This window comes from Pipistrellus hanaki, assembly GCF_964339955.1.
Source record: "Pipistrellus hanaki genome assembly, chromosome: 7".
Classification (NCBI taxonomy): Eukaryota; Metazoa; Chordata; class Mammalia; order Chiroptera; family Vespertilionidae; genus Pipistrellus; species Pipistrellus hanaki.
The window spans coordinates 19,007,892-19,023,273 of NC_140509.1; the positions used below are offsets into that span (position 1 = coordinate 19,007,892).

Here is a 15,382-nt window from a genome sequence, read left to right on the forward strand (position 1 = left end):
CATGCTCTGCACACTCCTGCTTCTGCCCCTTCGCTCAAGCCATCTCCCCTCTGGCAAGCCCTTCCCTCCCCTCTCCAGGTGTGTGAGCCCCGCCTATCTTTAGGATCCAGCTGAAACCCAACGTCTTCCATGAAGCTTCTACTATCTGGTCCACCACCTTATCAATCTGCTTCTGAATGCCAAAAGTGCTTATTTTCTGAACTATCAATTTTGCAATTTTTTGTGATATATATTTTCCCAGACTCGGGTTCTATCCCCAAAAGAACCTGTTTAAGTCTCTGAAGGCAGAGAACATAGCCACTTTTTATATTTCCAGTGCTTAATATGGCACACCACGGTGTGGCAGGCCCTCACTGAATATACATTATTGAGCATCTATCTAGTTAAGTCTCAAACTAGCCATGTTTCCCATAACTCCACCACAACTACCTTCCCATTTGAAAAATGACCAAAATATGTTAGAGATAAGCTAAAAGGGTTGTATCTTAGGTAATACATAGTGAGATAACCTAAAAAAAAAAGTACCCTTGAAAAAAATTAATGTTTTTACTCTTTAAAATAATGCATGCATTATTACAGTATATTCCATAAACAGAAGCATTAATATAGATTTGCCTATCTGAAAAAGGATCTAGCAATGAGACAGCTGAAGAGGTGTAATTTAACAGCTTGCAGAGGCCCGTCACTGTGGTGATTGAGGTGGACAGAAGGCATAGACATGACCAAGGCCCTTAAAAGACACAAACAGGTGGGAGAGAGTGTTGGGGGTGGGCACCGGGCTACAGAGTACAAAAAGGAGGAAGCTCGCCTTCGAGAGCAGAGACAAGAGAAGGCAGAGAGCGAGACTGCCCGAGGAATGGGAGGGGAGGAGAGAGAAGAGGAGATCTGAAGCGAGGTCACATCTAGACAGGACGCAGTAGGAAGTGAAGCTAGAACAAAGACAAGTGAGCGGCCAGGCCACAGCTAGGGAGAAATGATGGACTCTCAGGACAGGGGATGCACATAAAGGAGAGACAGAGGATTTTTCTGTGTGAGCAGAGAATAGCAATTAAAAAGGTAAGAATGACAGGAAAGAGAGAAAAAGGGAATACTTAAGGGAACAAAACAAGTGCTGGTTCAATGCTTAGCAAATCACCCAGCAGTTAGGCTGAGCCAGAAAGAGAGCCATAGCCATACCCGAGAGGGAACCATCAGAAAAAGGAGGCAGGCAATTTAAGTAACTAGCTACTGAGGCAAAAATGAAAAGAAAAGAAGAAGATGGAAAAGGTGAGAAGCAGGAGAGGGAAAACCCTAAGGAGACACTGGCCCAGAAACCTTTTTAACTTTCTGTAAAAATCTTCAAGGCCCCAAACTAGGCCAAGATTCTGACTGACATTTCTGAGCTCACCAGCTGCTGTTTCCTTGAGAGAATTCTGACAGGAAGGCATAGAAACGCAAGCCAACACTGGCAGCTCTGGAAAAAATAATCATACTAACACTCCGTGCTCTAAACACCTCAATGGAACTCACGCCTCCCGTGGAAGAAAGCGCTCAGAGGAGGAGGGACTTGCCCACAACTTTCCCCAGGTAAGCACTGAGCTGCTCCCCCGTGCTGCTTTCCCCTCTAATTGTCCTCTGGCTCTTCCTGCCTTGCCCATCTGTCTGTCTTTCTTTGTGCATTTTTGGGGAATCCCTGGGGGAGGGGGGAACCTGCTTCTGTCATCGGAAGCCAGTACTGTGGTATCTGTAGGAGCAGATGAAGCACCACATCCTGTGTTCTGCATCTCACACAGGTCGGGAAGACGGCTAGAATCCAGAGCCAGCAGGCAGAGCTAGAAGAGGGGAAATAAATGGGAGAAATCACCCCTATCCACATTATCAGGAATGACTTGTGGGCTAGTATTGACAATGGACTTGTTTCTGTGTGCTGGGGCTTGGGGCAAAGGCAGAGGGGAAGGGTGGATGTGGAAGACAGAGGGACAATAAAAGGCAGCTCCAGCTCTTGCATGGTCACCTAGGGGCTGGTCAGTTACCTAAAGAAGAGCGAGGGTTGGAGGAGGGATGGATGAGAATTTGGAGGAGGGATGGATGACAGCATATGGCCTTGAACTTGGGACTTGTCCTTCTAGTGCTGTGGTAAGATATTTTGAATGCATGTTTAAATTTTCTTCAGAGCAACTCAAAGGAATTGATTGTGTATATGAAATTTATCTCAAATATGCAATCATTGAATGGAGTGGTTCCTTCAGATAACCCCACAGACTTCCCACTAAGACACATGTGTCAAACACAAGACCCGCGGGCCAAATCCAGCCCGCCAGGCCTTGCAATGTGGCCCGCACCGTGCTGTCATCACTGCACTCCGCTGTCAGTTTATGACATTGTCAGTTTATGACTGTTCAGTAAACCATTCGGCCCGCGATTTAGGCTGGATTTTAGATTTTGGCCCCTTCTCTGATTGCGTTCGACACCCCTACACTAAGACAAGGTGAAGTCTTATATCTTTAAAAAAAAAAAAAAAAAAAAAAAAAAAAAACAGCAACTAAGTTCCCCTGCAATGTATTTCTTTGGAAAACTAGGACAAGAACCAGATTCTCTGACTTGTTCTCTGGACCTTAAGCAACTCTTAATTCTCACTCAATGTACTAGGTTCAGAAAAAAGAAAAGAAAAAAGTAAACTTTGGAGCTAAAGAGCTTTATCATTATTCCATATGTTTGTTATCTTACATTACATTATCAATACGATCCCTCTGCCAATAGAACATGAGGTCATGTGAGTCAGTGCACCCTCTGCTGGCCTATCTTCTCAAGAAAAACAATCACTTCATTTTATATCCCCTTTTCACCAAACCCCACCGAAGTCTTATGGGTAAGAACTGGAAGCCAAAGGGGGTGATTCCCTGTAATGTAAACCCCTCAGGCTGAAGACTCTTAGAAACTCCACAGACAGGGTTCCCCCTCTCTGCACCCTTGTAGGTGAGAGCTCCTACAACCACGCCCTTGAAGAGCCACCTTCTTGGTTTCTGTTTGGCTTTACTCCACCTCCTCGCCTCATGATTAGGAAGCTCACTGTGTGAGGGCCAGTTTCTTGCCCTTGAACGACTGAGCATCAGAAACTAGCGCAGTGGTTCTCCAAGTATAGTACCCCAGATAAGCCGCATTAGAACCACCTGGGAATTTGTTAGAACCAGGGGTCTGGCCTGACAATCTGTATTTTAGCAAGCCTACCAGGTGACTCCGATGTACTGAATTGGAAAATTAGTATTTTTTTAAAAGGGCTTTTTCCTGAACCCACAGACCTCAGATCTCCTTACAGGTGTGACTGGTCTTCTGCAGCTTCTAAAGGAGATCTTTCCCCAAACCACAACCTCTCAGGGCCTTGTGTCCTTTACCTGTATAAAAAGAATATTTACATGCCAGCTACTTGTTACAGCACTGAGAACTGTGCCTGTACACAGTAGGTGTGCTAAGCGTGCTGATGGTGGTAGTGGCAGCTTTATCGACTGCACCCTTACTATGTAAAAGTGCTTTACAAGAGCAAGAGGTGGTGTGGGATATCAAAAATGAAGCTGTCAGGACCCCAGCCTTGTGAGAGGAGATGCATGCATTAGGGGCACCCAAGAAATCAAGCAGCCAGGTGAGATGTGACTGTGCCTGTGTACAGGTACAAACAACAGGAGCTAAGAAGAGGAAGAGCTACAAGTGGGAGACAACTTAGTGGAGAAAGTGTCTTTTGAACTGATCCTTAAAGAGAATAATTATAACCAATGAAGATGGGCAGAAGGAAAAGAGCTTTCCAGGCAGAAGATGAGCTCAGGGAACATTGCAAAGATAAGACGTTAGCAGTCAGGGGTGGACAAGAGTGCCTGCTCCCCTTTCTGTTACTAATACGTGAACTGTTTGTGTGTGGAGAAGGATCGCCCATTTGTTACCATGATTGCTAAAATTCCTCTTATAACCCAAATTAATCATTTCTCTTAGACTGTTGTAAAATAGGTCTTTCCCAGTATCGATTTCATTAATTGAACATTCAGATTTATCTGTCTTGCTTATTATTAGAGCAATGCTTTTCGAAGTCCTCTGCTCACTGGTAATGGAATACATGGAGAATGGTTGCACAAATGCAAATTCCTGGGGCCTGGCCCAGGTGGCTATTTCAGTATCTTTGAGAGCAAGTCAGAAAAATCTTCATTTTAACAAGTTCCCTTCTGATTCTAATATTCACTCAAGTTTGAGAGCCACTCTCCTAGAGCTGTTGTTTCCCCCAAATTTGCTGAGCATAGATGGAAGTCACGTGGGAGTGCTTGTTAAAAGTGTAGATTACCGGGCCAATCCCACAGAGATTTCAGTTCCATGGCCCTGGAATGGGGTATATGGGAGAGGAGTTTTAATAAGTGCCTTTGTGGCACTAAGGATCGGGCAAGTTTGGGAAACGGAGTGTATTAGAGTGAATTGGGTTAGAGAAATGCTTCAGGTCATAGGTCAGCCATACTAGCTGTGTGAGTGGGTGAGTTTCTTAACCACTCCAGTTCTCCAAATTAGTTAACCTGCTGGAGACGGTTTCATCCATAATAAAAGGGACTTCACAGAATTGCTGGCAGTGTAAATAAGCATATGGCTTAGTACAATGTTGGCTCCATCTCCTTTCCCCTTCCTCCCTTGAAGTCCCAGCTCCAGCTCTCCAGCTCTGATGAGGGGCAGGCAACAACATCAGGGATGACAAAATGCCACCAATACTCCCCTCTTCTGAGCAAGGCGGCAGGATGCTGCGGGGGGGGGGGGGGGGGGGGGGCGGGCGGGGGAGACGGGCTCTTGGAGCTGCCTTGCTCTTGGCTACTCCTGGGGAGTTAAAATGGGACTCATGCCTATGATTGAATCAACATTCAGAACTGGCCAGTCCTCTAAAAATAGCAAGATGTTCTGGCTGAGCCTTAGGAAAATTAAGGTCCTCTCCCGATATACTACCCCAAGCTTGCCTTAAAAGGAGGGGCCGTTGCTTTATTTCCTATCTCCTCAGCCAGACAAGGGTAAGCCCCACATAATCTGGCTTGTATCTGTTGAGCCCCAGAATAGCCTGTTTCAGAGAACACCAGCGAGATAACAGTGCATAAGGTTACATATGCTCAGATTTGTTTAAAACAATAGATAATAGTTTCTTAAAATGTAATCAGAATTGCATACTTTTATGGGGATTAGGGCCCTGCTAGTCTGCAGGAGGAGTGGTCTACACATCTGCGTCTACACCAAGTCTGACTGTGGGTCAGGAAAGGGACTAGGAGACCTAAATTGCCTATGATAGAAATTCAGAGAGCAAGATTCAGGTGATTTTCTGCAAAAAGCTCTGGATTCCTCTTTTTACCCAGCAAAGGGCTGGCTGAGTAAGGTCAGGTCTGTCATCAGAAGCAAAGTCTAGTGGTCACAAAAGAGACAGTCTGAGTATCTCACCATATATATATTTTTTTATAAAGGCCCTGAAATTGAGACTGGGCCCCAGATATTCAAAACTTTTAATGATTCTTATCAGAAAGGATACTGATGAATCCTTTTCCTTAGGAAATCCTTTGCAAACATACTAAACTAGTAAAAATGGTTTTCTTAAAATGTATTTCTTTATACAATCTAAGCTTTTCCACATATTTTAGAACCACCCCTGAATAACAATTGTCATGTGAATGAAACTATAGATCAAATATAAGGACTTCCATGCAATGAGTAGTTTCAGTTGCTGTATTAATAATAATCAATATTAAATATACATTAAATAACAGTAATAATAGTAGCAGAGACCATTTATTAGACTTTTAATACTGTGTTCACAGCAACATACATTAATCTATGTCCTTAAAGCCTCAAACTGAGTAAACATTATTCTCACTTTATAGGTGAGGAAACAGGCTCAGGGAGGCTAAGTAGTCAGCTCAAGGTCACAAGCTAGAATGCACAGATGCCCAAGCTGAGCTCTTCCCCCCTACACCCTTCTGCTGCCAATAACCTTGAAGATGGTATTGTTGGCCTATAATTCAGACTTCTCCCTGTCTTAACCATCCTTGGTTTTCCCCTAATTAGAGAGGACCACTTTCTGAGGACCACTAATGGAAAAATCACATTCTCATCTCTCTATGATATTGTGTCTGAGTCATTTATGTTCAAATCCTTCCCTGCTCAGTGAAAGAAATAGGAAAAGAATAGTGCTGGCTGTTTATGCACGTGATTGTACCTTTACTGTTACTTCTGAATTCTTTTAAATGGTCCTTGCTTCTCAGGAATAAGGGAAAGGACAATTTATTAATTAAGAGTTTTGAAAAATTGTCTGACTACAGGGCAAAGAGAAGGACAAATAAATCTTGTTTTCAATAACGTGTTGAATGACATTTTGTATTGCCATCGGCCTGTTCTCCTAAGAAAGTCATGGTCCTCGCATGAGTGTTACCTCATTAATCTTCAACTCACCCTCTGGAAGGCAGCCTGGTTGCACAACCACCACAGGAATGAGGAAAAGAAAGGTGATGATCTTGCCAATACCACACAGCACACAAGTGGCCAGGTGACACCTCATACCTTCCCACTCTTCCTAGTAACACCACCTGCCCCATTCAGAAGATTTGGGTAGGTAAGAAACTAAATAAATAATCTGTAAAAACTTACATCCAATGGCGATGAATGCCCTTGGTCTTATACAAAGCTCAGAAGAACATGTCTTTATATTCCCCCTCCTAGAGTTTTCCTTTTTATTTATACCCGGTCTGAAATATTTGATGTCGCTGTAGTTGGGTTTATTTGTTGTTGTTGTTGTTGTTGTTGTTGTTGTTTGTGTGTGTGTGTGTGTATTTTCTTTCCGGCCTACCTCTCATTCCATTTTCTAATCTGTCCCCTATATTTCCTTCCTGGCATCTTGAGTTAGATGACCAGAGAAAGTAGGAGACTCAAAGCAATCAAGCTATTTGTTATTAAAAGTTTTCCTTCCTTCCTTTTTATTCTTTCTTTCTTTCTTTCCTTCCTCCTTCCTTCCTTCCTTTTCTCCTTCCTTCCATCCTCCTCCCTCTCTCTCTCTCTCTCTCTCTCTCCCTCTTTCTCTCTCTCTCTCTCTCCCATTTTCCTTCCCCGAAGATTTTAAAGAAAACTTTTAAATGACCTTTTGAAGCACACTTTTAAGTGACCTTTGACCATATGAGGTCGGATCTGACAGAAAGACAAAAACATTCACACACAAATGATGGGTGCAGTCTCCTGGAATGGTATCCACTGTCTTAGTTATCTTGTAGCACTTTTTTGTTTGTTTGTTTCTTTTGTATTCTCACATGAATTGATCACTTTCTGGAAGCTGGCTCTTTCTAGCTCTCTGGACCAAATAATTTGGGGGAGGGGATGTCTCTCTTGTCTAAGCAAACCCTCATTTCTGAAACTCACATGCCACTTTGGAGATCTTGTTCTGACAGATTTAACCAGCTAACCTTTACTCAGCAACTAAGTCCCCCGGTTCACTGGAAGAGATAAGACATTCTCACCTTCTCAGAGGCTCTGCCACATCTTCTCCTTGGCACACCGCCTCCCTTCCCATCAGCCTTCACTTTTGATAGATCACAGCCCCCGGGTGTGGAAGAGGAAAAGCAGCCCCACAGCCTCACTGACCTGAGGCTTGCATTTGACAATCGGGAGGTCTGCATTTTCACAGAAGCTGATTTAGCAGTTGGATTAGATTAAATGAGCTACTAGATGGTTCCAAAAGTCAGATTTGACTACAGTCCCAAGAACATTTCCCTAGTTTCCTGAGAAAAAGTGTGGTGTCTAAGCCATCACCACCTAGGGCACCCTTAGGGCACAGCTGCAGAGGAATAGATGTCAGGATAAACCCCACAGTGTTCTCTTCCCTTCCTTCCTTCCTTCTCAACTCTCACACTCTACACCTTTCGCTAAGGGTTGATCCATCCCTCCAACCTGATTAGTTGTGGTGTTGTTGTTTTTTTAAGAACTACTATTTACATATATGTAAGTAAACCTGTTCATTTCTATGACCTCATCTGTAAAATCAGGTAAAAATAATAGCTGCTTCACAGAGCAGTGGATGTAAGTAGCTTGAATATGCAAAGCACCGAAAGTGATCCCTGCCATAGACAGTAAGCTTGAAAATGTTCACTCTTCTTTTATTACTTTTATCATTAGCTTTCATTAAGCCCTTGTCAGTGCTATGAGCCTCAAACCTTCTTTGGGGTGCAGTTCTGTTGTCACACTCCCTGTTTGGTGGCAGTGAATTAAAGGTCACGAAGCTGAAATCCCCACTGCCCTTTAGCTGGGGTGGCCTGTCCAGACCCCAGTGGCCCGACAGCTGCCAGCGTCCCTCACTCTTCCGTGGCTCTGGCTTAACAGCTTGCAGGGCAGGTGATGGGCTGGGGGAGCAGAAGCTGAACAGCAAAATCCTTCCCACAATGAACAATCGCGCTTGGAATGCTGCCCCGGCAGCTGCAGGCTTCACCACGCGCGCAGCAGACATACAGTAGGAAACCCAGGAGGGCTTGGCTCTGTTTCTAAGCGGGATTTGTTCTCCGTGCATATGCAGAATATGTCTGTTGAATTTCCTCTCTTTTTAAAAAAATGTTCCCTTCATGGGAATTCAAACATTAAAATCCTACTGAAATGTGCAGAGCAGCAGCTATTAAATTAATGAATAGTGGTAACAGAGATTATAACTGCACTGAAATAAGCCGGTGAAACTTGGGCGCTGTTTATTTCTGAACAAACAGCAGTGGGCGGAAATAGGGCCCCAAAAGCACTGCCATTCCTCCAAGATGGTTTGGGGGGTGGGGGGGTGGGGTCCTCGTGGTCTCACCCTCTCAGCTGGAGGAGGAGAGAGGTGAGAGTGGCTCACAGCGGAGATGCCGGCTGCATCTGGAAGGTGGACAAAGCCTGGGCCCAAACTGCTTACTGAGGCCACATGCTTCTTTATATCCCCATACGATTACTTTGCTATGGAATGTAAGGAAGTGTGTGGTTTCGGCGAGCGCCTCTCGCTGGTCCCATGGTCTAACCAGAGAACAGGTTTGACCCTCCTCCTCCCCAGGGCATCGTGGCACAGGCGTCTCCCTCGCCAACGGGGAGAGAGCCTCCAAATCTGTCTGGCTGCTCTCCCACGAGCCCTTCTTTCGCTAGAGGCCCCATCTCGGCCCCAGAACCCTGCATGCAGCTGTGGTCCCAGCCTCACACCTCAGGCCTCCTGGGCAGGGAGAGACCCTATCACCTAAAGGTGTTTCACAGAACCAGCCTGGCCCTCCAAGCTCCTTCCTCCAGTCATTTTGCTCCTGAAAAGAGATGTGTCCAATATGAACCAAACTGAACTGTGATTCTTTTAGATCCGTCCCTTTCTTATCTTTAAATCATATGTGGCCATGGCAGTTTGCACATTTCATAGGGCTCTCACTGCAGTTAGAAAGGCAGGGACTCTGGGCCCAGGATGCCACAGCTTCTGGTCACTGAGTCAGGCCCCTGACCTGCTCTGCCATCTTCTTCACTTGGCCCTGTGGCCAAGCAGAATCTTGGAATGAGAACGTTAGGAGGAAGGATTGAGGTGCTAAAATGGGGATTCACTCATCTAATGGGCTAAGCCTCTCTCCCTCCTTCTCCTCCCTGATCCCCCGTGTTCCCAGCCCCAACCTTAAAGGGCTGGGCCCTCACCAAGCAGGAGGTGGAGGTGGACTTAGGGAGAGAAGCTCTGAGCAGAAGGAGAAACTGCAGACACCCACAGCTCAGGCCATCCCCTGCCCCAGCGTTTTGGAATGAGGGAGGAGGCTACAGGGGTCTCCCTCCCTCATTAACCCCAGCTCCAGGCTGGCTGCCCACAGTCCACAGCGTGGCTTCCCTGCTGCAGTGTAAGTGTGTGAGAGAAAGGCCCACACTAAATGTCCACCCTAAATTCTTAAACAGAACCATGAAAGGAGACACCAGGTGTGATCCAAAGTGTAAGGAGGAGGCTATCGAAGAGAACTGAGACACAGCAAAAAGAGGACATGGGATGAGGAGGCAAGGGAAGGACAAAGGGAGGATGCACATGTTTATATTTATAGAGAGCAGACAGCAGATACATGCACAGTGGCCGGAGATGAAGGGTGCCTGTCCCTCAGAGGTGAAGGCATTCTGAGTACAATGAGCCAAACCCCTCACCAGGCTGCAGCAACACAGGTGACAGCACCCAGTTACCTCATCCAGACACCCACAGCTGCCTATTGACCTTCAAGGACATGCTAACCTGTACTCTTTGAGGAATGAGGAGAACTTGAAAGAATGTGGGAGAATTTACTAGAGATGGAGCCATTATAAGACAGAACACACAAACTGGGAGCTTTACATCAGTGGTTAACTGGAGGTGATTTTGCCCCCAGGGCATATATGGCTATGTCTGGGGACATTCCTAGTTGTAACAGCCAGGGGGTACTACTTGCATATAATGGATACACATCACAGATGCTGCTGCACATCCTACAATGTGCCAGGACAGCTCTCCACAGCCAAGACTCCACTGACCCCAAGGTCAATGCACCAAGGCTGAGAAACCCTGCTTTAGGCGGCTGTGCTTTGAATGAATAAGATTTTTGACATCAGCACATGGTGACTTATTATCTTTCGAAGAAAACTACTGTCTTTGCTTTATGAACATTCTTGCCTAGAAACCAGGCAGCTGCCTCAAAATTCTGCTTCTTTCTGATGACAACCTTCCCTTTTCTAAACCATTAACTGCCCTAAAGAGAGTTTTCCCTTTGTTACCCTGGAGATTGATTCCATGTCATTTGCTCAGAAATCGAGGGTGTACTCTGTGAGCAGGGCAGGATGTGAGTAAAGAAGAAGAAAGAGATGATGAAGAGAAATGTCCTGATTGAAGAAATTAAGAGTCATGACGTTCTAACTGACGTACTGGACCCACACACTCTTTCCATCCTGATTTCAGACTGGGTGGTTGACCTGCACCCTATGGCTGCCTACTCCCTTGTTCCCCAGGAGAACCTGAGGAAGGATGGCTGGGCTAGGGCAAAAGTTAGCCACAGGAAGAGCTGGACTGCCATCTTAAGACACACACACACACACATACACACACACACACACACACACCGTCATTGGTAGGAGAAGGAAGGTGAAGGTAAGATGCCTGGTGCTGAGCCAGCAGGAAGCATGCCAAGAAAGAGGAGACTCAGCATTAAAAAGAAGCCTCAACATCATCCTGCGGGGACATGCTTGAACCAAGCCACAGTGGGCGGGGCCTGTGCTTTCCCACCGCCACCATCCCGTGTGCTTCCACCCAGCTGGTGTTTCTACGGTGTCTTGTTGAGTTCTTTGATTTCTAGAATATCTTATTTATTCCAGACAGAGCACCCAAGCTGGGGTCCATCTGGAAGATGTCCTCCTGGTTGGTTATACTAGTTCTGCTTTGCCTGAAGTGGTTTCCAACTTCACAGGTGACATGAACATACTGCGCTGATGGAAGGGATATACACGAATGAAAGGTTGGCGTTGGGAGTGAAACCCTCGGCCTTAAAAACTGTCAGAATTGTGTCTAGGACTCCCCGACCCCTGAGGGTGTCCATTGTGCCCACTGGGGATTTAGTGTCGGCCGCCTTTCCTTTGTTTTCAGTAAGCCTTACAACGGATAGGCAAGGCGGCTGCCCTCCCCAACTACGCAGACGTAAAACTGAGGTTTAAAGATGTTAGGTAACTTCCTAAGAGCAAAAGAGCCAGGAAGCAAGTGGTATTGAACCCACATAAGCGTGACACCAAGACCACAGGCTTTCTACTCAATTACACTTCTCTTCATCAGGGAGGAAAAACAAAAGGGCAGGTAACACCTATTCCGAGGGCAGTTCTGGCATCACTTAAAATATCCTTTCTTCCTTCCTTTCTCTTTCCGTACCTGTTCAAAAACATCATGAGATAGCCAGGCTGCCTTACTAGGGAGAGTCTCCTGCTTAGTCATCTCCCTATCCCCTTGATCACACGCAGAAATAGGAAGACACAGTAGGTATCTCTCCAGTCCAGTGGTTCTCAAACTTTAGCTGTGTCAGAATCACCTGAAGAGCAGGTTACAATATAAATGTCTGGCTCCTCCCCCAGATGTTGCTTTACTTTTACAAGGTCACCCTGTAAGTTCTTTCACACTGGAATCCCGATTTCTCCTTTAAAATCTACAAGAACCAAAGTTTTCCATGTCACCTGTTTGTCAAACCAAACAACTTCAATGTTTATAGCCAAGAAAATTACTGAGTAAAATGTAGTGCATTCACATAGCAGAAAACTACAAAACAATAAAAATGAATAAACTACAGCTGCCAATCACTGTAGGGGAAGCTTATAAATATCATTTGAAGTGAAAATAACAAGTCACAAAAGAATGCCTATGGTACGATGCCATTATATTAAAAAATGAGCAAGATGTTATTCGGGAATATATGCATAAATGGTAAAAATTGTATTTTTAAAAGGAACTCAGAATAATAGTTACCTCTGAGGAGAAATTAAAGAACTAAATTGGTAAAAGCATTCAAAAGCCTCATAATATTGGTAAGGTTCTCTTTCTAAGTAGATGATTGTTTATGAATATTGGTTTTATCATTATGTGTCACAACTTACATATGTATTACACATATTCTTCTATATATGTATCCTATTTGAATAAAAAAACCATAATTTTAAATTTATTATAATAATTAAAATGTAAGGTATTTAAAGAATTTAAACCAAAATGTTACATTTATTTTGGAAGATGGGAGGAGAGAGAATTATGAGAAATTTTTGTATTCTACAATTTTCTATAACTTTTTAGTTCTTTACAATGTTTATATTTGAAAAAAGAATAAGGATCAAAGAAAGGAAATAAAACAAAGTTATGCAATTCAAAATAAAAATTATGTATGGTTTTCACCAATCCCGTGAGGGGATGTTTTGGGCAAAGAATCCACTGGGATCTGATTCATGCTAATGCTGGTTCTCTCTGTGTTGCAGGCGTGGACCAATGATACCAAGGAATCCTCACACTAGAGGTTGCCTGCAGCCACTCCCAATGGAGCTGCCTCCTGCTCTGGCTGGTCAAACGGAACCAAGTCCGTCTTCCTGAGAGGTTTGGTCCCCTTCAACCAGCTACAGCAGGGCTGGCCATGCCCAGTCCTTGGAGGAACAGAAGAGATCCGCCTGTGGCTGAAATTATAGCCTAACGCTGCCCTTAAGAAAGCGACTCTGATTTTATCATATGTTCTCAGGAAGAGAGGAAAAAGGAGCTCTTGGTTCTAAAGTCAGCAATATTTTCACACTTGACACACAGAGTTCTGTGACTTTACACCCAAAACTAGACCCACTCTCATGCTCCTGAAACACACAGTCAGTAAAGATTCTGAGGAGAGAATTTTTGCCAGCTCTGGTCCAGCCAGGGTAATAGTGTGAGACCTCAGAGATAGGACTTCTGCTCACAAGGGGCTAACAGGCTATTAAAGTTAAGAAATTGGATGTATGAATTCGGCACAATTAAATGGAACTGCAAGTCAGAGCATGGCTAGTTACAAACATAATGCTTTTTACAGAGCACATCATATATGCCTGGCACATTGTGTACCACCAAGGCTTTATTGACCCTTGCAGCCCAAGATATCTATTCACTAAGCAATATACATGGGACTCAGTTTCCTGGTCGGTAGAATGGTGATAACAATCATAGCACCTATCACATAGGATTTTGTGTAGACTGAAAGGAGGACACATGTTAAGGAGTTAAGAAGCTCTCCATAATTCTTGCCTATTATTAAGGGGGAATCCTGACCTGTCCTTTCAATCTCTCTTTCAAAATGGTGTATCTTTGACAGTATACCAAGGAGTATGCCCAAAATTTAGCTAGTGCTCAATAACACTTGTTTGAATTCAGAGGTATGTGTTTTCACATGCTGGATTCTGACATAATGTGGTCTCATGATGCCAGAGTCCACCAAGTCTACAGAGGGTGTGGTGCTCTCTGCACATGCCTTGGAGTCAGGGAGATCTGGGTTTGAATCCTGCCCTTCTCATTTATTAGCTCTGATATGTCTTCTCCAACTCTCAGTTCACATTGTATAAACTTAAGTTTCCTCTTCTGTAAAATAACAACGATACTTAAAGTTGATTTAGGTACTTAAAAAGATAATGCGTATACAGAGCTAACTATATAATCCCTCAATAAATGGTAGCTGTTGTTTTGCTATTGTATGTGGCTACAATTCAAGGCCAAGTTTGTGTTCATAGACACTAGAAAAGTGAAGACAAAACAAACAAACAAACAAAAACTAAACTAAAAATAAATAAAACCTCATTATAGGGTATTTTTATGCTCTAACTACTAATTCTACTATCCAGCAGCATGCATTCATAGTTGTATGTGTTACTAGTATGTAATCCATTTTACTAAAAATAAATGCTTCAGTATCATCTTAAAGAAATATCCTGCCAAGAAAGCCTTCATTTGTGAGCACTGCTGAAATGCTGGTCTTTAGTCATGTCCTCCTGAGCTGTGAAGCTTAGACACAGGCACTGGAGCCTGACTATGTGGGATCCCAGCTCCCCAGACTCCAACCAGCTGTGCCACTTGGGCAACTTGCTTGACCTCTTTGGGCCTGAGTTTCCTGATATGTAGAATGAGGATATTAACAATAGTATCTACCTCACAGGTCTTTCATGAGAATGAAGTGAAAATACATGTAAAGGTCTAAAACTAGGGCTGGGTACATAATATGCTTGTAAGACTTTTTATCTTTGACAATGGATCTGAGATGTTCTGGAAACTAAATTGGTGTTCAATAAAACCTATTTAATAAATGATCACCTTCTCTGTATTTTTATTCTAAATACAAACTATGGGATCAAATAATTCGGCCTATCTCCTTAAATACAGCACCTTGGTGCAAATCGGCAGTCAGGGGCAGGGTGCTGTCAGGGGCAGGGGGCTGGCCAGCTTCTCTATGCCTCCCAGTTCCACAGTCTAACAAAGTTTCTCTGAGAGCTGGACATGTGCCTCTGGAGTAGAGGCAGGGGTGTCCTGAGGCACACCAACAGAGCTCCCAGGCAGGCACCAGGCTAAGCCACGTGAAAACCATTATGATGGTGTGAATGAAAAGGTAGCCACATACTAAACCTGACAAGCTCAAGGAGGCCTACATGGTGGCCTTACAAACTCAGAGACCTAAAGTAACCACACAGGGTGGTATGAAATTAAAGCTTTCTAACAAGAGCAGTTCATGGCAGGTAGTCATGTCCTAGGCCAGTATTTTTTCCCTAACTAAGGTCAATCTTTACCTTAAATGAGCCTGTTGTCTTTTTCACCTAAAATAATAGACCTGATTATGTAATCTTTGGAAGGTCAGAGTAAGCTCCTTCTCCAGACCCCTCAGGGCATAACCTCCACATAAGA

At 44.2% G+C, this 15,382-nt stretch overlaps 1 long non-coding RNA gene across 1 annotated transcript; it reads left to right on the forward strand.

The window, feature by feature from the left end:
• The first annotated feature begins 820 nt into the window (after positions 1-820).
• On the forward strand, positions 821-14,793 carry LOC311625998. Its single transcript, XR_014795607.1, has 3 exons — positions 821-1,566; positions 11,326-11,465; positions 12,958-14,793. It is a non-coding gene; the product is annotated as an uncharacterized lncRNA (long non-coding RNA).
• The last annotated feature ends 589 nt before the right edge of the window (positions 14,794-15,382 follow it).